Source organism: Lactuca saligna, chromosome 4 (assembly GCF_052625555.1).
Source record: "Lactuca saligna cultivar CGN05327 chromosome 4, ASM5262555v1, whole genome shotgun sequence".
NCBI lineage: Eukaryota > Viridiplantae > Streptophyta > Magnoliopsida > Asterales > Asteraceae > Lactuca > Lactuca saligna.
In genome coordinates this window covers 336753540-336777190 of record NC_136420.1, presented here as the reverse complement: position 1 = coordinate 336777190, position 23651 = coordinate 336753540, and the positions used below count along the sequence as shown (strand labels likewise).

The following is a 23651-nucleotide window of genomic DNA, read 5'->3' as shown; positions in this document are numbered from 1 at the left end:
GAAATGAATCATCTAGTGATTCATTTATTTTGTTCGTCAAAAAAATATGTAGAAAAAAAACTTCTTACCTTCCTACCAAAAGTTTCCTTCTTATTTGATCTTGACTCTATATATATATATATATATATATATATATATATATATATATATATATATATATATATATATATATATAGTCCTAAACTAAAATTTAGTGATAATTTAACCATTTTCTCCCTATACATACATATTACGTATTTCATTATTGATCTCGACGCGTAGTTATTAAATAAGTTGATAAGATTGAAAAGTTGGGTTATATAATGCTATGTTTACCATAAAACTTGATATCCAGATTTGTTGTATATTTTTTGGAATATAAATGCATCCACCGAAGATTGCAATAACTACATAAACTAGCAAAAACTTCGTCATTTTTTAAGTTTATAAGAAAATTCAAACTATCTATCTAATCCTATGTAACTCAATATATTTATCTCATTAGCTTATTTTCCACCCTTTTTCCTAGAAACACATTTTATCGGTTTCATTGCCGACCTGGGTACATAATTATAAATGAAGTCGGTGAGAGAGATATCAAATTTTACTATAAACATAGCATTATTTAACCCATCGTATCCATATTATTAGCTCATTTAATGATTAGGCATCATGTTCAACAATGAAACTTGTAAAATGTATATTAAATAGAGAAAATTATCAAATCATCACTTAATTTTTGTTTGGGACTTATTCTCAAATTATGGTAAAATAATATGATTTTAATGGAACCTAGTAAGCAATGAAACAGGTAAATCGGGAAAAAATAGTCAAAACATCATTTTTGCCGATAATTAATGTTTTTTCATAAACAAATTTTAGTTTGAGACTTTTTCGCAAATTAAGGTAAAATAGTATGGCTTTTCTGGAGATTTCTCTTTATAAAAAAATGATTTAAACAGTAAAAGAGTCAAATTTTGTGGGTTCTTCTTATAAAAGTAAGCTTTATGCAAATTGCCCTATATTTAAATCAAACTTGAGCATTTTTCTAAAATCATATCGAGTCTCACAAATTTATTCAATATATATATATATATATATATATATATATATATATATATATATATATATATATATATATATATATATATATATATATATATATATATATATCCTCCATCAATTGATATAATAAAAATTATTATATGTTCAGATTCACACTTTGAATTTATTCAGATTCATATTGTGATTCTGTACACATTCACACTATGAATCTATGCATATTCACACTGTGAATCTGTGCAGATTTACACTGTGAATTTGTGTAGATTCATACGGTAAATTTATAAAAATTTAATAATTTATAGTGCAAATTCATAATTTAAATCTAAACAGATAAAAGAAAATCAAATTTCATATCAATGGAAAAAAGATAAATATATATATATATATATATATATATATATATATATATATATATATATATATATCTTTCTATATTTTTAGAATTTTTTTCGATAAATAATAAGATTTAAAACTTAAAAAAAATAATGATTCCTTTGTTTTATGGTTTAAAATGGTTTCTTGTTGAACTTATATATATATATATATATATATATATATATATATATATATATATATATATATGTACACACACAGAGAGAGAGAGAGAGAGAGAGAGAGAGAGAGAGAGAGAGAGAGAGAGAGAGAGAGAGAGAGAGAGAGAGAGAGAGAGAGAGAGAGAGACGAAGGTCTAAACATTTAAGAGGTTTGAATTTATAAAGAAAGTGAGAAAAATATTATAGTATTGAAATTGAAATTCTTATTTCTCTTTTAAATTTAAATAAATAAACAAAAAAAAAAATCATTGTTATGTAGAATTTAATAAATGAAAAAAAACCATAAAATGACATTTAAAAAAAATGATTTAAAATAACCATAAAATAATATTAAACAAAATGAATGAAAATTATAAAAAAAAAATATTTGTTAAACATATTAGATCTAATTACATATTAACTGGGTTATTAGCTGTAAAAGTTAGGTCATCATGTTTTTTAAACAAGTAACTTCTAATTAAAGTAAAGTATATAAAAATCAATGCGGTTGTTATTAGGTATCATAATTTTTACCGATTTAAATTTTAATCTTTTGATTTAATTACAATTTATATCAAATACTTAAATAAATAAAATAAAAAATTCACTGATACAACAATAACAAGTCAAAGACGTGAAAAATATGACATATGCAGCATCTGTTAAAACAATTTTAGTATAATTAATTTGGAAAAGAATATGATATCATCATATTTTAGGAGAATTTTAAACGAATATAAATATTGTTATTTGTTTAAATAACTATATTTTAGTTGCCATCGATTGTTAGGCGAATTGTCAAAGGTATCGACCCATGTGAGAGTGCCTCTTTCATATTTCATTATCAAAACAAGCTAATACAATGTCGGCTGCCAAAAGTTATGAAACTTAATATATGGTTTTTACATATTTTATCAAATAAAATCTTTTTTATTGTTAAAATGGTTTAATCGAAAACAAAAGCACATTTTATGTAGTTTGTTTAGAGTTATTTATTAATATGACCATTTATTGATTTTCTATAATACATCTTTTTAAAATTATCATTCAAAAACCATTATGATAATGAATAAACGTTAGACGGTTATTTATGTCACAATTTTACAACAAATTGATGTGGATACAACCGTTCAAGATATTCTAGATGTTAGTTCATACTCGTGGGATACTATTAAAGCATGATAGTACCACATCCACCATTCCTAGATATTCATGACGTGAGCTTTATCCAAAAGTGGTGAAATTATGTACAAAATGCGGTGGTCTATTTAGGGATAATGATTTAGGAGTGGAATAAGGTTTTCAGTTTGTCCGCATTAAATCACTAAGGTTTTTTTTGTGCGTATTATATCAATATGGTTGTTATTACCGTTTATAAATAGTCCTTTTACAGGTTTTAACCGGTAAAAAAGACTATTTCTAAATGGTAATAACAACCATATTGGTATAATACGCACAAAAAAAACCTTAGTGACCTAATACGAACAAACTGGAAACCTTATTACCCTCCTAAGTCATTAACCCTAACTATTTAGAAAACATGCTTACTATTCAATGTGACTGACTTGTTTGACTGAAAATAGTTGCTTCCATTTAAACTTATCTCACAACACTTCGAGAACTTCTTAGTCCAAAAACTCATATGATTGATGATCTTCATTACATAAATATGTAACATTTTATCAATAACTTTTTTTTGTTATTTAAATGTTTACATGAACATATCCATATGTACAAATACAATCTCACTTTGATACCTCCCATCAATATCTACATTTGATAATGAATAGAAATGTAAAACCAACAGGGACTTGCAGAGGATGCATATTATCAATTATTTTATAAAAAGCAAAACCACAACATGAACTAAGAAACTGAAGTTACAAAATTAATCAAAAATCAGCACATAAACAAACATATACAGACTATATACAACACATAAACGGAAGTTTATAAAGCATGAAACTTAATGACAGGAAAAGTAAAAAACTTAAAGGAGACGTTATAAAAAGAAAGATCACCCTTACTTGCCGCAAATGGTTGAAGACATCAACAAGAAGGTCAATCTGACCATAGAATCCACATGTTGTATGATCATAGCTTCAGTAGATGAACTAACGAAACGTAAGAATTGCAATTGAACTCTATTAGCATTTGAAAATGGAATTAGGGTTCCAGAGAAGATGATGAAGGGTTTAAAATTTTTTTTGGACCATTTCTCGATTTGTATGTGTCATCCTTGCGCAGGGGTCATGCTAATCTTCTCTGTATCGTTCCAATTTTATCTGATGTCCCCAAAGGGACAACTATAGATGAAGAGCTTCGCCATATAGAGGAGTAGCAGGTTATATGGGACGATGCGAGTTCTAAACGAACTAGTTTATTGTTGATGGTCATATATTCTCAATGTCTTTAAATTTAGGCTTAATGACTTAGGAGGGTAATTAAGTTTTCAGTTTGTCCGTATTAGATCACTAAGGTTTTTTTTGTGCGTATTAGACCAATATGGTTGTTATTACCGTTTACAAATAGTCATTTTTACCAGATGAAACCGGTAAAATGACTATTTCAAAACGGTAATAACAACCATATTGGTCTAATACGCACAAAAAAAAACCTTAGTGACATAATACGGACAAACTGAAAACCTAATTACCCTCCTAAGTCATTATCCCGTCTATTTACGCTGAAAACGACAGTTATCTTGTTTTCACAAATAAAACGAATTATGGCAAAATCAATATATGTATTTCACAAACAAAATAAATGTTATAATGCACAGTATGAAAACCAAAACTAGCATAACTAAGATAATTCTTTGTAAAGTTATGTTTTCCTTGCTAAAACCTATTATTTTTATTCTATTATTTTTATTCTTTATAACTCCAACTATATATTTTTTAATTATATTCTTTAACTAAGAGTTCATTTCAAAAAGGCTGGTCTTTGTAGCTTTGTAGAGTTAGCTCTCGCCTATTCATTTGAAATTTTACATTCATTATATTGTCATGTCAAAAAACACATTATACGTGGTCAAAGTAAAAAAAAAATGACTTGATTATACTTCCTACATAGATATTCTACCTTCAAACTAGATCGTCCTAAATACCTTCTACTGGGGTTGTTGGAAGTTATGATGTAATTAATTCAACTTTGGCATCATAATGATACATTTGGATTTCACCATTCTATATCAACTTCCACTTTTTATATATAGCTTAGGAGTGTCGGTTGATGACAGGACACAAAACAAAATTGAGACGAAACTGAAATTCGAATTCATGTTCGTATCGTGTGAAGTGTAAAAAACACGATGTTATGCTCGTGTTCAAAATTCAACACAAAATTGACATGATTTAACATTTGTTTGTCGTGTTATTCATGTTTGTCATGTTACGTATGATTAAGTATTAATTAAATAAATTAATTGTTATTTTATATTATTTTTATCGTGTCGTATCGTGTTTGATGGGTATCACGGACGGTTATGCGGGCTGTGATTGGTCAACCTCAACCTCTATTTACCAACATCAACTTCTATTTACCAACATTTCATTTCAACCAAACTACTTCCAACAATAAATATCACAATCCCAATTTCAAGGTTTTCAACAATTTCAACCCCAACAATTCCAAACACAACCATCTCAATCCCGACTTATAAAACCTTGACAACGACGACGATGAACGGGTCGAAGAAACACAACCATCTAGGCGAAAGAAATCAAAAGGAAAAGTTTCAAATAGAAGAGGAACAGCTTGGATGGAAAATGAAGAGGAAGCTTTAGCTAACGCTTGGATTTTTATATCGTGCGACTCGAGGATGGGCAACACGCAAACGGGAAACAGTTTTTGGCTTCATGTTTTAGATCACTTTCATTCGCTATTGGGAAGGCAAACGAGCCGAACGTACAACGCGATCAATGGAAAATAGCGTGAACTACGAGCGGCGTGCACCAAGTTTAACAGCATATTTGAAAATCTGAAAAATATGCATGAAAGTGGTAGCACGATTTCAATATTTTATCAACCGCATGCCAGCAATTCAAAGTTACCACTGGCGGTAAAGCGTTCGGCCACCAAAACGCGTGGGAAATTTTTCGGAACAGTCCAAAATGGGTGTTTAACCCGGAAACTTCGCATTCAGGATCGACCACCGGCTCTAACAAAAGGCTAAGAACTTCTGAGTCTGATTTGCGTTTGGTGTTGACCTCAATGACGACTTCAACGGGACCGAAGGGGAGGGTCCACTGGAAGTCCAACTTAGTCGACCACCGGGAAGGGATAAAGGGAAAAAAGTGGCGTCTTCAAGCGGAAAGGCGATTAACGAAGACGTGCTTGCAGACAAAATTGACAAAACTTTAAGTTTTTTACAAAATATATATATATATATATATATATATATATATATATATATATATATATATATATATATATATATATATATGAGTTAACGGAGAATGTTCGGCATCGGAAACAAGCACTCACCAATCTTCAAATTTTAAACATGAAGCCGTAACCAAATATCAAAATTTAACCGCGTTTCTGAAAATTCAACAAGAAGTTCGGGAAAATCATGGATTTTAGGTTTTAACATTTTAAAATTTATGTTTAATTTCTATGGTTTTTAGTTATTTAGGTTTCAAGTTTTATTTTTTATTAAAATTCGGAATCTAGGTTTGAAATTTTATGTTTTATGTTTTTTTATTTCATATGAAATATCTAATTATGTTATTAATTTAGATTTTTATTATAGTTTTAATCTATATATATATATATATATATATATATATATATATATATATATATATATATATATATATATATATATATATATATATATATATATATATATATATAGCGAAAAATGAATATGTGGCTGTCATATATCTAATATTAAGTATGGAACCATTAAAATTAACTTCATTTTTATTAAAAAAAAACACAATTTTTTTATTATTAGATTCTTACTGTTGAGTTCATATTATTCCGGATTTCATAATTTAATCACAACATCTATATATTTCAGATGTGTTGTTTATATTAGACCTCTAGTAGGCTTCATAACTTTCTTTGATACCTACTATATGTATACTTGCATGGTTCTTTTTGATGTGTTATGAAAAGAAATTTATTGAGTTTTTAATGAATAATTTTAGTCTTTCACTATAGGTTTCTATATTAAATTTGAATATGAAGGCTCATAAGTACTAGATAATATATTCTTATACATGGTTTGTGGTGCAAAATTAAATATTTTAAACTCCAAAAAAATATGTACAAACCCTATAATCTTATCTAATATAGGATAGAAGAAAGACGGTAGATAGATTTGATTGCATTTTGTTAAAAGGATGTGGTTTTTTTATGGTTCTATACCTAATATTAGGTACATAACAGCCACATATTCCGTAAGCCTATATATATATATATATATATATATATATATATATATATATATATATAAACAATGTATAGTGATAACCATTTTCAAGGCTAGTGAATGTGTGGTGAACATATAGTGGGGTGTGATGTGGCGCATACGTGGCATCACTTTTCTAGTAAATATATTGTGACCATACCCCATGGCCTTACTGATGTACTTTTGTGAAATGTGATTGTTTCCCATGCAAATGTTTCCAATGCACTACTTAATACAATTTGCTAAAGACATGCTAAGAATTTGCAATGTGTTTATGTGTATATAAGTTGTTAGTGCAAACTAACAAGTGAAAAACATATAACAACTAGGGTTTCGTATTATTATAAAAAAGAAATACAAATACAATGAAAGAGAAATAAATAATATATAGACAAGCTAATTAGGGTTTTCTAGAGAAAAATCCCAATAATAAAACCCAATATAAAATAAAGCCCAAAATCTTATTAGGCTAACATCCCCCCCTCAAACTCACAATGCAACAACAATAAGTATTGAGAGTTTGTCAGACATAAAATGGAATCGAGGAGCAGTCAACGGCTTTGTAAGAATATCAATAATCTGCAAAGAGGAAGGAACATAAGGAAGGGAGATAGTGCCCTTCTGGAGATGATGATGTGTGAAATGACAGTCAATATCAATGTGCTTTGTGCGCTCATGAAACATTGAATTCTTGGCAATCATTATCGCACTCTCGTTATCACAATACAAAGTGGTAAACTAAGAGATGTGAATGCCCATATCTGCAAGAAGCCATCTCAACCAAAAAATCTCACAAGTGGCGATAGCCATGGCTTAATACTCAGATTCTGTAGAAGATCGAGAAACAACATCTTGTTTCTTTCTTTTCCATGATATCAATGAATCTCCAAGAAAAACACAATACCCAGTAGTAGACTTACGATCATAAATATCATTATCCCAATTTGCATCACTATAGGCATGCAGCTCAAGAGAGGAAGAAGATGGAAACATAAGAGTGCGGAACTGAGTACCACATAAATATCTCAAAATACGAAGAACAACTCCCCAATGAACAGTAGTAGGAGCAGTGACAAAGTGGCTAACCACATGAACTGCATGAGCAATATCCGGTTTAGTGACATTCAGGTAAACCAAACTCCCAACAATGGTACGATAAAGGCTTGGATATGATAATTTGACACCATCAATTGGAGAGTACTTTGGATTACTCTCTATAGGCGTATCAACTGTTCGATTATCCTTGAGTCGTGCACGTTTAAACAAATCTAAAACATACTTAGTTTGAGATAAAAGATAACCCTTTGGAGATTGAGTAACTTTAATCCCCAAGAAATAATGAAGCAATCCCAAGTCTTTCATACCAAAACGGTGAGCCAAATCACGCTTTAAAGACTCTATACCATCATGATCATCACCAGTAATAATCATGTCATCTACATATAAGGAAAGAATAATCTGACCTGCATTCGTACATCGAATAAATAGAGCCGAGTCATGGTTACTTGGTTGAAAACCAAGAGAAGTAATCACCATAGAAAATTTCTCAAACCAAGCATGAGGGGCTTATTTGAGGCCATATAGAGCCTTCCGAAGTCGACAACCTCACCTGGTTAGTGAGCAATACCAGGGAGAGACATGTATACTTCCTCATGAAGATCACCATTCAAGAATGCATTCTTGACATCCATATAATAAATCTTCCATTGGCGAATGGAAGAAACTTCAATAAATGTGCAAGCAATCGTCATTTTTGCAACAGGAGCAAACGTCTCGTCATAATCCATACCATACTTTTGCGCGTACCCTTTCGCAACAAGACTGGCTTTATAATGCTCAACGGATCCATCAGAGTTTTTTTTGATTTTATAAACCCAACGGAAACCAATCGTGTGTTTTATGGGTGGAAGCGGAACCAGATCCCATGTATGAGTCTGATAAAGAGCTGCTAGTTTCTCAGTCATAGCAGTCTGCCAAAGGGGATCAGAAACGGCCTCTTTGTAGGATGTTGGCTCAGAGAGATGATGTACATTAGCAATAAAAGAGGCAAAAGCCAGTGAGTAAGAGAAATAGACAAATTCAGAATGTTTTGTGGACTTCTTATTACAATAAGGCCTCAATGGAGGGGGGTCATGATGATTTGCAGGCAAAGGATCAACGATAGGTGTTGGATCAGTCGTATGTGGTGGATCAGCAACAAGTGGTGGATCAGTGACATGTGGTGAATCAACAATGTCAATGCTAACCGGATCAATAGTACGAAGCTCTTCTCGGGTTGCATCATGTAACTGAATAGGAATGCTATAGAATGGAATATGCTCCAAAAAGGTGAAATTGCGAGATACATATAGTTTTTGATTTGAAGGATCATAGCACCAATAACCTTTCTGACCAATACCATATCCTAGAAAAACACAAAGAGATAATTTTGAAGTTAACTTATCTCTCTCTACATGAGGCTTCAAGACAAAACATGTACACGCAAACACTCGTAATGAAGAATAATTTGGGAGTTGTCCAAACAACATTTCATAAGGAGACTTCTCCGAAGTGTATGCAGTAGGAATGTGATTAATAACATAACTGGCGGTATGAACAGCTTTTCCTCAAAACATATTGGGAACTTGAGTAGAGAGTAGTAAGGATCTGGAAGCCATCAGATGCAATAATTGTTTAAAATCATTGAAGGTAAATTCTCCTCTCAGATCACACCAAAAACATTTTATAATAGCAGAGTTTTGAGTCTTGAAAAGAGCTCTGAATTCACTATATGTGGTGAAAAAGTCAGACTTGCGCTTCATAAAACAAACCCATGTATAACGAGTGTAATCATAAATGAATGAAACATAATAGTTAGCTCCTGATTTAGAGGTGATCATAGAATGCACAATATCAAAGGGAGTAACAGAACGAGTGACACTTTTATTAAACGGTAAAGCAGAAAATTTTCCCAATTTACAACCACAAAAATCATAAATATCATCAAATTTCAAAGAGCCTAACACACCAGTGGAAACCAAAAAATGTAAATGAGACGCTGACACATGTACCAAACAAGAATGCAAAAGATAAAAAAAGAGACGATGAAGGGTTTAAATGAAAAGACGACAAATCGACACTAGATGCAGCAACATCAACAACATGTAGCTGCTCCAAGACATAAGCTCCCCAAGTCTACAACCTATCCCAGTCACCCTCAGAGACCGAGTGTCCTGTACACAGTAGAATGAATCATAAAAGAAGACCCAACAGCCAAATTTACACAACTGACTGACCGATACAAGATTCAAAGCAAGTGTAGGAATGTAATGCAGATCTGTTAAAGATATATAAAAAGTATCAATATAACCAACACCCTCTACTGACATGGGTGTAGCACTAGCAGACATAACAGATAGAGGTGTACGAGAAGATAATGAAGCAAAATATGAAAAATGTGGTGATATGTGATGAGATGCACTAGAATCCAATATCCACAAGGATGAAGGAACACCTGACATGTTGGATGATGACAGACCTAAATGAGACATGGAATCTGACATGGCGGTTCAATTGGAAGCTAAGAACTGTCTGAACTGCTCAACAATCTGTGAATCCAAGGCTGACGGTGGTGTGAAATATGTTTTATTCTCAACTGAAGGTGTAGCAGCAGCATATTGTGGTGGTCTAAAAGATGAAAATGAGGGACGTGACTGTCTAGAAAACTTGTTCTGCTGTGAAGACTGAGACTGTGTTGGTGATCTTGTTTGTTGTTGTTGCTGATTTCCCTTGCTTGTCAACAAAGGACAATTTTCCATTCAATGGTTCTTCTTCTTAAAGAAAGCACACTCATCAAATGCAACTATTGGATGATTTTGGTTTGAAGATTGGGGTCGTTGTGGAACAGCAAAGACAGCAAGAGTGGCTGTCTTAGGAGCTTTGTTAGCATGGGCCTTTATACGAGTTTCTTCAGCAATCAACTCGTGAATAACTGAATCAATGGTGGGAAGAGGTGTACGATGCAAGATTGATCCACGCAGATCTTCAAAATCTGAACGTAATGCCATCAAGAACTGAACCAAACGTTTCTCTTCCATTCTATCAATATAAGGCTTAAAAAGCCTTCAACACATCAAGTTTTGTAAAAGCTAACTGATCCCAAAAATTCGACATATCTGCATAAAATTCCTAAATACTGAGATTGTTCTGTTGGAGGGCTCGAATATCAAACTCTAACTGATACTGCTTTGAAAAGTTAGACTTAGTATACAACCTAGCCAAGTGATCCCAAACCTCCTTTGTCGTTTCATACTTTGCCAACTAAGTACCAATAGAATGGATGACAGAATTATTAATCCAAGTAATGATCTTGGAGTTATCAGTCTCCCATGAATCCAGTAAGGTCGCATAATTGTCGGCCTTTTCATTTGATGGTTTCTTCTTAGCACCTGTAACAATCCCCCACATAGTCTTACCCCGCAAGAATTTTTTTCGTAAAATAACTCCAATAGGCATAGTTTTTGCCATCAAGTTGAATACTAATGTACTAAAGAGAATCATCTCTTGGGGCCATATTTCAATATCAGTCAAACAGTAAATACGAGTAGCAGCAAAAACGATCAAGATCTCGAAATCAACAAAGCTAGATGAAACGAAACCCTCAAAACCGACATAATGAACAAATCAAACCAAACCGAATACAGAAACAAGCAAGAAAAGCATACCCAAGAATTGCAATGGTTGCAATGAATAGTGCACGTGAACAGTACTGATGACCAGTGCGATGAACAGTAACCGTGAACAGTAATGAACAATCGTCGTGAATAGTAATCGTGTTGAACAGTAATCACTTGTGAGAAGTGATCGTGAACAGTAATCGCAGGTGAACAGTAGCCGGTGAGCAGTGCCGATGAACAGTAACTCGCCCCCAAAAACGAAAAAGTACATATAATTAACCGAGCTTTGATACCATGTAAACTAACAAGTGAAAGACATATAATGACTAGGGTTTTGTATTATTAACAAAAAGAAGTACAAATACAATGAAAGGGAAAGACATAATATATAGACAAGCTAATTAGCGTTTCCTAGCGAAAAGGACCAATCATAAAACCCAATATAAAATAAAGCCCAAAATCTTATTAGGCTAACAGTTACATTTGTTTTATGTGGACCACCTTGTTTCAAAATGGTTCATACACGTTTAACCTCTAGAATAATTACTAACATATATACAGATCAACAATCAACCTTTCATATACCTTCTATTTATTCAATAGGTTCAACTTATTTAGACACATGTACTCATTCCAGCCATACTTTTACTTATATAGTTAAATCATCGACCCTTCCTTACGCTTATTTCCATCATAGTCATGAAAGATCAATCAACACATGTTCTCCAAATACATTATGTGGTTCACCTTCAAGTGTAGACCAATCAAAATTAAAGTTAATATTGATGATGTTTTCTCCAAATATATAATGTGGTTCACCTTTAAGTATCAGATCAATCAAAATTATAGTAATATTGATAGTGTTTGTAATGTTTGTAACTCTTAACGCAATCGTGGAGAGGACTGTCATATATATATATATATATATATATATATATATATATATATATATATATATAATTACAGATAATACAAAATACATTTGAAAATATTTATCCCTAAGTTCAACTATACATGACACGAATATTTACGGGATAATGCTATGTAACTCCGGTTGTATCATTATCACTAATGCCCCCACCCCCTCCAAGAGCATGGATGGTGGTCCAATAAAAATCTTGTGACATAAATGTTCAAACAATAGCTTTGGAAGACTTTTGGTAAAAATATTCACCACTTGCAAACGAGTAAGAACAAACCCGGTGAGTAATTTACCAGAGGCAACAAGCTCTCGAACATAATGGTAATCAGTATCAATATGCTTGGCTCGTTTATAAGAAAATCGATTCTGACTGAGAAATACGGCATTCTGATTATCACAAAGAAGAGTGGGACGATCAGGAGGTAAGACATGAAGCTCTCGTAGAAGATGAGTTACTCATATAATCTCAGAAGCTGTATTGGCCATGTCACGATACTTAGATTCACAGCTAGATCGAGAGATAATAGGTTGTTTTTAGCACTCAAAGATATAAGATTTCATCAAAGAAAAATAGAATATCCATATGTAGAATGTTGTGTCTCAATACAATGAGCCCAATCAACATCAGAATAACCAATGATGCTTCGTTTGGTAGAATGCCGGAAAGATAACCATAGGAAAGAGTACCCTTGACATACCTAAAAGTTCGTTTAACAGCCTGAAAGTGATCAATAGTTGGAGCATTGAAACAATGACTCACTTTATTGACGACATAGTACAAGTCAGGTCATGTAATGGTAAGATATTGCAAATAACCAGCCATAGAGCGATATATAGTAGGATCATGAAAGGGAGTACCGGAGCTTGTGAGATATTCAGAGCTGGAAAGAAGCATAGAAACAAGTTTAGAGCACAATAAGATGGCTCTAGTAATAATATCATGAGCAAATTTAGCTTGACTAAGGAAAATCCCATCATTTGTATAAACCACCACAAGACTAAGAGAGTAACTCAAGTTGCCTAGATCTTTAATTGCAAATTCACAATTTAAGCGTGAATTATAAGAGGTAATAATATATGTTTATTGCCTGTAAGAATAAGGTCATCAACATAAACCAAAAGATAAAGAGTACATGTGTCTTTTTTGTAAACAAAGAGAGAAGTGTCAGAACTACTGAAAACAAACCCGAGGGTAGATAAAAGAGAACTCAGTCATTAGAAGCATGCACATGGAGCTTGTTTAAGGCCATACAAGGCTTTCTGTAGGCAAGATGCATGCTTAGGAAAAGTAGGATCAAGAAATCCAGGGGTTGTTCCATAAATACAGACTCTGAGAGATGACCATTTAAAAAGGCGTTTTTAACATCTAGTTGATGAAGGGACCATTACTGCTAAGGATAAAACTATTCGAACAATGGAAGCTTTCACAACCAGACTAAAATTCAAAGAGTAATCAAGACCGAGTACTCTTGTAAATCCTTGGGCAACTAGATGTGCCTTAAATCGATTAAGAGATCCATCAAAATTATATTTCATCCGAAATACCCATTTAGAACAACCAACATTCGAACCAGTGGGTCTAGGAGCTAAAACCCAAGTTTGATTAGATTTCAAAGCATGCATTTCTTCTTTCATGGAAAATAACCATTTGGGATATTTAACAACACTTATAAAACCACAAGGATCTTTTTTGTACAAAAGAGCAATATGAAGGGGATTGTGCTTGAGAGAAGAAAATTTTAGCAACATATTTCGAATTTGGCTTTGTAGTTCCAACTTTCCCTCGAGTAAGCATCAGATGATTAGAAAGAGATTGAGCAAGAGCAGTAGACAAAGGAGTAGAAGCAACCGTGGAGTCAGCTGAATTGTGGAATAAGGAGTAGTCGGGTGATGAACCAAGAGAACTTATGTTGGTGGAAACATGTGGCCCAAATGTAGAAGAAGTTGTATGGGCTGGCCCATTTGACTCTAAAACATTGGTAGGCCCAATAAAATGAGAAGGGGGTTGATCGGTAGAGGCTGGTCCAGAATGATGAGTTGTAGATTTGGTGGCGGGAATCGACGAACCATCACAATAACTTGAGAAAAGTAAAGTGGAAAGGTCGATGGGTTCAACATGACCAGAAAAAGGAAAAGTAGTTTCATCAAATGGAGCCTGGCAAGTTCTATAAATCCAAGATGTAGCCAAATCTAGAGAAAGATAGCCTTTATATTGAGTGTCATAACAAACAACAATGCATTTTACACTTCAAGGATCCAACTTATGTGAAGCATAATTCTTGACCTAAGGAAACACACGACAGCCAAACACCTGGAAAGTATCATAGTTTGGTGAAGATTTAAAGATAAGCTCAAAAGGAGACTTATAGTCAAGTACCTCGTGGGTAAACGATTAATAATATATGTAGACGACACAAAAGCATCAACCCAAAAAAACAAGTGCATGGGCATTGAAATGCATGGCAAGCCTACTTTTAGTAATATGTCAATGTTTTCTTTCAACTCTACCCTTTTGTTGAGGTGTGTAGGCACATTCTACTCGATGATGAGTTCTATTCTTAAGAAAGAGAGTATGAACCTGATAATTGAGAAACTATGTGCCACTATCACTTTGAAATACGTTAGGTTTTGTGGAGAATTGAGTTTGAACAAAACTTATGTAACGTCCGAGATTTATCAAGTATTCTATTGCTTTTATTCAAGTAATAATTATTAAATATTGATTCTTTTTTGGGCAGAGCATATGTTGGGCGTACACGATGTACGCATGGCGTACATGCACGATGTGTGGATCGGGGATCCCCCATGCGTACGCTGGGCGTACCCATGTGTATGCTGGTCGTAGGGTAACCAGATGTAAACTCTAAAATTTATGGTTTTCCTACTATTTAAACAACTAATAACCTTCAAAACCCTTATCCTCTCAGCCTCCCTTGTCCCCTTAGTGCCCAAATCGAACCCTAAACCCATTGCATGTATCTTGAGCTCACTTTGAACATTTTGGTGGTTTTGAAGAAGAAGATGCTTGAAGGAAGAGCAAGAGCTTGGAGAAGGCTTGTAGATCCAGAAGTTTGGCATCATTTCTGACCCATTAGAGGTATAAATCTCTAAACTTGATCATTCCATGATTAGATCTAGTTTTGGGGTGTTTTATGTTACATTTTGGTCCCATATTTGAGGTCCTTTGAGTTTTAGAAGATCCTATCCAAATGAGTTGTCCTTTTTAACTCTTGAAGGTGTTTAGAACCATAAAAATCAGATATTTAAGCTACATCCATGCAAGTGTTAGATGGTCACAAAGTATGTTTAAGGACTTAAATCATGTATTAACCCCCATCCATGCATACAAAGACATAAAGTTTATAACTTTATGGTTTAGGATGTCTTAAAAGACTTGGATAAATGTTTTGGACGTTAAGACTTAATGGATTAAGTCACAAACGAAGCTCTAAGGAAACTGACCAGTACGCCGGGTGTACCCCCTAGTACACTGCGCGTACTGGGTCAACCTCCCCGAAGCGGTCAAGACCAGCGTATGTTAGGTGTGCGTGCTAGGTACGATGTGCGTACGCATACAGAATGGTTACATCATTTTTCGGGCTTTGGGTGGGCCTAGATTTATGACCCTCGTAGCTTACTGTGGAGTAAGGCCTCTGGGCCTAGGACTAGGATTTATGGTGTTTATCCTTATTGGGCCTTAAATTTTAAAGTAATGGACTTGGGCCACAAATTTATTATGGATTGGGCCTTGGGAGAAAAGGCCCATTAGGGCAAGGACTAGGGAACCTTTCATTAGCGCATAAATTAGAAGATGGGCCATAAGGTAGTTGTACTTAGTCCCAATAACTAACTAAAGGACTTGCTATGTTTTAGGGAGAGGAGTCCCAAGCCATCCGAGGAGTACGATTTCGACACACACAGTTGAGGTGACTTACCTTCCCGTATGAGTAGGTCGAAGGCACCACTGTTGTCCCACTAGTAGTTGTTGTAGTAGAGATGATTGTCTTTGTGATAATTGTTTGTCTTGCCACTATCTATTATGTTTTATGTTCTTACTTGCTACAATATTATGTGGTAGTGGTAGGGGTAAAATAGACCCAATATTCGTTGAAATAGACCAAAGGGGAGGCCAGCACCCAGATATGCTCGAAAGTATCCGGTTGAAATAGACCGAATGGGAGGTCAGCACCCAGATATGCTCGGTAATATCTGACTAAAATAGAACGAAGGGGAGGCAAGCAACCATATATGCTCGGCAGTATACGGTTGAAATAGACCAAGGGGGAGGGGGCAGCACCCAAATATGCTTGGCAATGTATTTGTTATATGTTATGTGGTATGATGGGGGAACTCACTAAGCTTTGTGCTTATGGGTTTTAGCTTTGGTTTCAGGTACCTCTTCTTCGAAGGGAAAGTAGGCGACATGATTGAAACACATCACACCATGGTTTTCGCACATGAGATCTTTGGGAGTTATAATCTAATGCTATTTTACGATGACATGTTTTGATTAGTGACATATTGGGTTTCGACATGGATGATATTATGAATGTTTTGAACTACTGGTTTTGTAATACCTTAATTAAAAATGAAATTTTTTGTCTTAAATTCTGGGATGTTACAAGTTGGTATCACAGCCTTGGTTTGACGGAATTCGGACACACCTTTGGGGGTGTCTGGACTCAAATCGAGGATTTGAGAGATTTTTATAAGAAAAATAATTTTTTTGAAAATTAAATAAGGGTTTTAAATGAAGAACAAAGTGTGTAATGCATGCAATCGGCCGACCTCAAGTAAGTTTTCCCCAAGATACCATATATGTTATGTTATGATATGAAGTATGAAAATGTGAACTGAATGCTAGATTAGGGCTAAGGATTTAAGAAGGATGCCTTGTATGCTGACTGTATGTGCTTGTTGAGCTACATGCTAGATTAGGGCTAAGTATCTAGGAAGTATGCCTTGTATGCCTACTGAATGTGCTTGTTGAAATGTATGCTAGTACTGATTAGTCAAGAGATACGATTGTTTATTTAGAATATTCTTGGTTTTGGCTACTCAAAGCTCGAATATTGCTTGCTTTGTGCTTTTAGGTGTCCTAGTTATCTTTAATTAACTAGTAAACGAATACATTAAGTTACATATTACGAGGACTAAATAATTTCAGAAGGTTAGGTCTAGCCGTATTTCGCAGCTCTTACTTGAGTCAACCGTTTTAGGGTCGGACCTCTCTTCGAAGAATTATGTGGTCTTAGTAATATGTCATGGTATTCGCGAGTTAGTAGGGACTTCTTATGCAATTGATGGCAGAGAGTGGGTCGGAGATTACCCTAGGGAAAGCCTAGGAAGAGATTAGTGCCAGGAGTTATTGGTTGAGAATTGTATATATGGATAGGAGGCGGCTTTAGTAAACCAATGGAAAAGTATGGATAGATTTGGAAGGGAGTATGGGCCCATACTACTAAAAGCAGAGGATTTATACTTGAATCTTAGGGAGCTGCGGGGAACCAAGAGTGGCAGAGTGTGAGACCTCTCGATGTTATGCTTGACCATGATGATTGTTTGTTTTGTTTCAAAATGGTGGTAACACATCACGAAGCAGGAGGTTCAGGGTCAAGGTCTGGTTCCAGTACGAGTTTCGAGCTAATTGATGATGGAATGTATGAGTTCAATGCATCCGATATTACGAGAGGCATCCTTAAGGAGACCCCGGTGGTTTTCCGGTTGATCAAGGAAGGTATCATTGAGATGATGGAGGACTAACTTAGGGCATTCAGGAGTGACATGGCACCTGAACAGACTAGGACTCGTATGCTCTCCTTCAAGGATTTCAGGGGATGCGGGGCACCAGAATTCTATGAGGTGAAGGACCCTATTGTAGCTAGGAAATGGATTGCGGACATGGAGTCTGCACAGATGACGTGCTTCTGCCCTGAGGGTTCGAAGGTCAGGTTTGTTGTTGGGTGTTTGAGGGATCATGCTAGAGGCTATTGGGAGGCAGTCGTTGATACTTTGGTAGCCCCAGCCATTGAGGCCATGACCTGGTCGGATTTTGTGGCCAGGTTCCAAATCGAGTTTGCGCCAGCTGTGGAGGTTCAGCAGCTGGCCAGAGAGTTTTTGAATATGAGACAGACTATAAAGACACTGACATAGATTACCGCTAAGTTTAGGGAGAGGGCCTTGTTGGTGCCTCAGTACGTGGGTGATGAGGAGGTGAAGAAAACCCGGTACCATGATATGGTGAGAGCTAACATTCGAAAATATGACAGTTTTTAGGCGTGGCCAACCTTGGATGATATGATAGCCATGTTGGATAAGGTTTCTAACTCCATAACTATATTTGGTATGTACTTGACCCGATTTAGCATGGTTCATTTAGCTTGCACTTCATCAGAACAATTTGGACTTTTGAGAAGAGGATATGTATGATTTATTAATATATTATAAGTTGTAATATATTAATATGAAATCATATTATTTAATTAGTATTTATCAATAATTAATTTGGAATTAATTTTGTGGTCAAATGAGACTAATTAAATATATAGGGATTGATTGTGTTAATCATTCATTCTTATAATGTGGCTAATGATCCATGATTCCTTATGTTGGGCTTAACCCATGTGGTGACCCATGGATACTCCATGAAGGTTAAAACCTATGGATCAGGAGGAATGTGCAAATTCATGCACATTAGGGTTTACATGGTGTAACCCTAATGTAACCACACTCTATAAGAAGCCCTTTGGTTCTAGAAATTGGCACCTAGAGTATACACAAGAGTGTGGCCGATTTTAGTGAGTTGAAGAATCCTCTTCCAAGTTTCCAAGTGTTAGTGGTGATTAGTGATTCCACTTGAGGCATTCACATTATTGGTGCTAGACTCTTAAAGCTCCAAGCAACAAGCTACACCAAAAGGTATGTTATCAAAGTTGTTTTATTACCCATGTATCAAAGTTTTATATACTAGTTAGCGTAATACCTTGGAAAATAAATTTTACATGTATAATATAGAAAACATGGATCTAAGGTATTTAGGGTTACATGTACACTTTAGGAGTGTTAGAATGCTCAAAACCCTTCAGTGGTATTAGAGCCAGGTTTGTTTTCAATTATAGTTGATGCTACTTGTTGTTTGAAGTTGAATAAAATTGAGTTGTATGCATTCTGACTGATGAACTAGAGTCCACTGATGGACTCGACGAGTCCATGTATAAAATGAAAAACTGGATGAGTCTAGTTCATGGACTTGCCGAGTTGGCCAGGCAGAGTGCAGAAAAACGATGTTTTTGCCCCAAATGGATAGGATCATTACCCCAAACTATTTTGAATCATCAAAATATGTTTTTTAAGATATGGTAATGATCATGCTCATCCATTTGAAAGGTGATTATCAAAATTTCATGTTTTGTATTAGTTTATATGATTAGTCTAATTACATGGAATTTTTTTGATTTGAATTACCTTGCTTATATGAGTTTAATCAAGAACTTGAACATGCTTGTTAGTTTTTTTGATGATCTTGATGATTTTAATGGACTCCATAACTTGTCCTCAAGTTATGGAATTCCAAAAGTTTTTCATTTAAATGAATCATTAAGAGTCATAGGTTACAGAAAAATGAAGATTCTCGTTTTAAAAAACCATTAAACTCATATGTTATGAAGTTGAAAAGTTTTGAAGAGTTTCAAAACTTGCCCTCAAGTTTTGGAATTTGTAAAGTCACACATTAATACTTTAATTCCAAACCCTAAAGTTTTAAAAGTTTAAATTCAAGTCTTATACTATTATATTATTGTAAGTTTAATAACATATATATATATATATATATATATATATATATATATATATATGTGTGTGTGTGTGTGTGTGTGTAAGAACAAGTTAGTCTTACCGTTAGTAGGCATCATTCACGAAGCCAGTCTATAAGAGGGGTATAAGGTTACTGCATATAAAATGGTGGTTTAATGGGTGTCCACTCTCACCCACCGCTTCCTTGACTGGTGGAGGGTCGTTAGCCAAACGGGTAGGATAGGACATTAATTCTCATTAAGTATAATGATAATTATAAAGTAACTAAATATTTTTATAATTCCCAATCTTAGTTACTTTAGGAAAGTGTGAAATTGATGCTAACCCATGAAGTTACACTTTGCACCTTACCAAGTCGTTAGTGGAGCGTGTGGTGTTAACTGACACTCTAACACAGACTAGTAAGGGTGGCAAAGGGTAGTTTAATGTTTGTCATAGATCGATGGAGCGTGTGTGGTTAACTGGCACATAGATTAAGTGATAAATAACATTAAGAGTACCAAGTATATTTGTATGGTTATTCACACCTTTTTTGTGATCCTCGGTGTCCCAGTCACAAACTTGAAGGGCATAATCGAGATTTAAACATGCCATTGAAAAGTTCAATGAGTCTCAAAAGAATCTAGGAATTTCAATTCATCTAAAACCAAATAAATCAATTTCGTTTATCATGGTGCAAATTGGTAAATCATCATCTACCTACCTTCAAATATTTTGCAACTTGGATTACGACATCCCTCTTCCAAATTGTAAAATGTTGTGTTGGGTCCTAACCTTAATATTTCATTTTGGTTGTTATATTAAGGACTCTATATCTAATCAAGCATTGTCTTTTCCTCTTTTTCAGATGTCTTCCAACAATGCTTCTGGCTCAAACCAACTGACTCCTTCTCTCTCATGAACCTTTGTGGAGAGTCATCTTCGATGGAATTAACTTCAATGATTGGATTAGGAACATTAGGATGGTCATGCACAATGAGGACAATGAATATGTCCTTGACAAGGACCTAAAGGTCATTGATGAGTCTTCTGCTACTCCCAAGGATATTTGTAACGACCCAAAATTCCAGACCAAATATTTCTTTTAATAAAACATTACTTTAAGCAAAGTCATCATTCCAAAACATAATCTGAGTATAAGTTTTCAAAACACATGTTCATTATCAGAGTAAACATTCCCAGGTTATCTAATCTATGGTGTGTGCCGTGCGATCACCCCGAGCTCTTCCCTCTGCTACCGGAAGTACTTGAAACCAAAACTGAAAACCGTAAGCACGAAGCTTAGTGAGTTCCCCACCCTACCACATACCATGCATAACCACATACTGCACATACTGGGCCACGCCAGCTATCTTGGGCCTCGCCCCTACCTCGGGCCTCGCCCGCTACAACGGCCCCGCCGCTCCAGGCCCCGCCTGGCTTCGAGCCCAGCCTGGCTTCGAGCCCCGCTCGGATACATATCTGATTTACTTAGGCCTCGCCTGTCACAGGGCCCCGCCCACCAACAAATAATAACACATACACATATCACAGGGCCTTTCCCGCCAACTAATAATATCATATAACATATCACAACACATAAGTTAAACTCATACGACTGATCCTGTCCGAAGGCCTCGCCTATCCTAGGCCTCGCCCTTGTCTTACTACTGATGAGTCATGGAACCCCGTCCACGCTACTACTAGTAGTGAGATACGGGCCGAGCCCAGCCCACTCTCACTCCTTCTCTAGCTTGGGCCTCGCCCCTGTTCTGCTACTAATGAGATATGGAACACCATCCAAACTCTGCTATTGGTGAGATACGGGACCTCGCCCACACTCACCTCCCTACCAGGCACATACATGTATCACACAGAAAACAAGTATAAACTATCATATAAACAAATCCTTGGGCACCCACCCGTTATTAAGGGACCTCGTCCTGAAAATCATACTAGCATATTGTGCCTAGGGCTAACCCCCGGGTCTTCTACTCATAACTACATGGGCCGACATTGTGGCCTTAGACCCATTCACACAAAGGGAAACACACCTGCACTGGTTGAACTTGCTAATGATCTCACTAGCTGCTGCCCAACAACTCACTGAACTCCTGCTCCCCTTGCTCCTCGAACTAACAATATCAAAGCAATACTGAGCCTAACTGACCCCCGAAAGACAACCAAGTCAACCCTGGTCCAGGTCAAAGTCCTGGTCAAGGTCAACTTGATGGGTTTTGAGCATTCTAACACTTCCTAAGTGTACATGCAACCCTAATAACCTTGGATCTATGTTTGTCTAATTATCATGCAAAGTTGAATTCCAAGGCTATATTCCTATCTAGCATACATGGGGAACAATTTTTTTAACTTGAATGATAGATAGAATAACTTACCTTGTTGTTGCCTGTGTTCTTTGAAACCTTATGAGCCTAGCACCCCAAGTGTGATGCCTCAAATGCTTCACACAACACCAAATGCTCTTGGAAAAACTTATGAGAGAATACACACTTCTTGAAATCGGCCAAGCCCTCTTGTTTCCTTAGTGTAGCCGATTTTGGTGGAGAATGAGATCCTTATATAGTGTTGACACATCTAGGGTTACACCATGTAAACCCTAATGTGGCATGACTCTTCATTTCCATGACCCATGGGTTTGTAACTCCCATGGAGCATCCTATGGGTGGAACCCAACTTGATAATCCATGGAGCCTCTTAGCCCACTATACAAGATATGGATGATTTACATAATCAACCCATATATTTAATTAGTTATCTTTTGATCACTTAATTAATTCTAAATTAATTCTTGATCAAACTAATCAAATAATATTATTAATATATTAGAACTTATGATCTATTAATAATCTCCATGTGTTATTTCTCTCATTTAGTCTATCCAATTGCATGTTGCCATGCAACCCAAATGGACCATGTCGGGTCGGGTCAAGTACATACCAGAAATAGTTATGGACTTAGACACCTTATCCAACAATCTCCCACTTGGATAAGTCTAATAACTATTACTGCAAGTATGACTTCAGGAACCGATCGGCAATCGTAGCTCTTTTCAAGGTTTCTCGGAACTGAGAAGATGATGGTACGCCATTTAAGATAAGTGATTATATAATCCTCTGTTCTAGATATCAGTCTGACAAATACATGGAACAATGTCTTACTTATTGTCCAACAGTTTGTTTCCCGATTTCCGATTTGTTTGACAAAGAACTTAATTGAACACATCAACTTAGTTCTGACCGGGCCCGATACATGGGTCAAAACAA

The 23651-nt window shown here is 35.1% G+C and overlaps 1 non-coding gene across 1 annotated transcript; it reads right to left on the bottom strand.

The window, feature by feature from the left end:
- Positions 1-3773: 3773 nt before the first annotated feature.
- LOC145044398 (U6 spliceosomal RNA) lies at positions 3774-3881 on the bottom strand. Its single transcript, XR_013681352.1, has one exon. It is a non-coding gene; the product is annotated as a U6 spliceosomal RNA (small nuclear RNA).
- Between the last annotated feature and the right edge of the window lie 19770 nt (positions 3882-23651).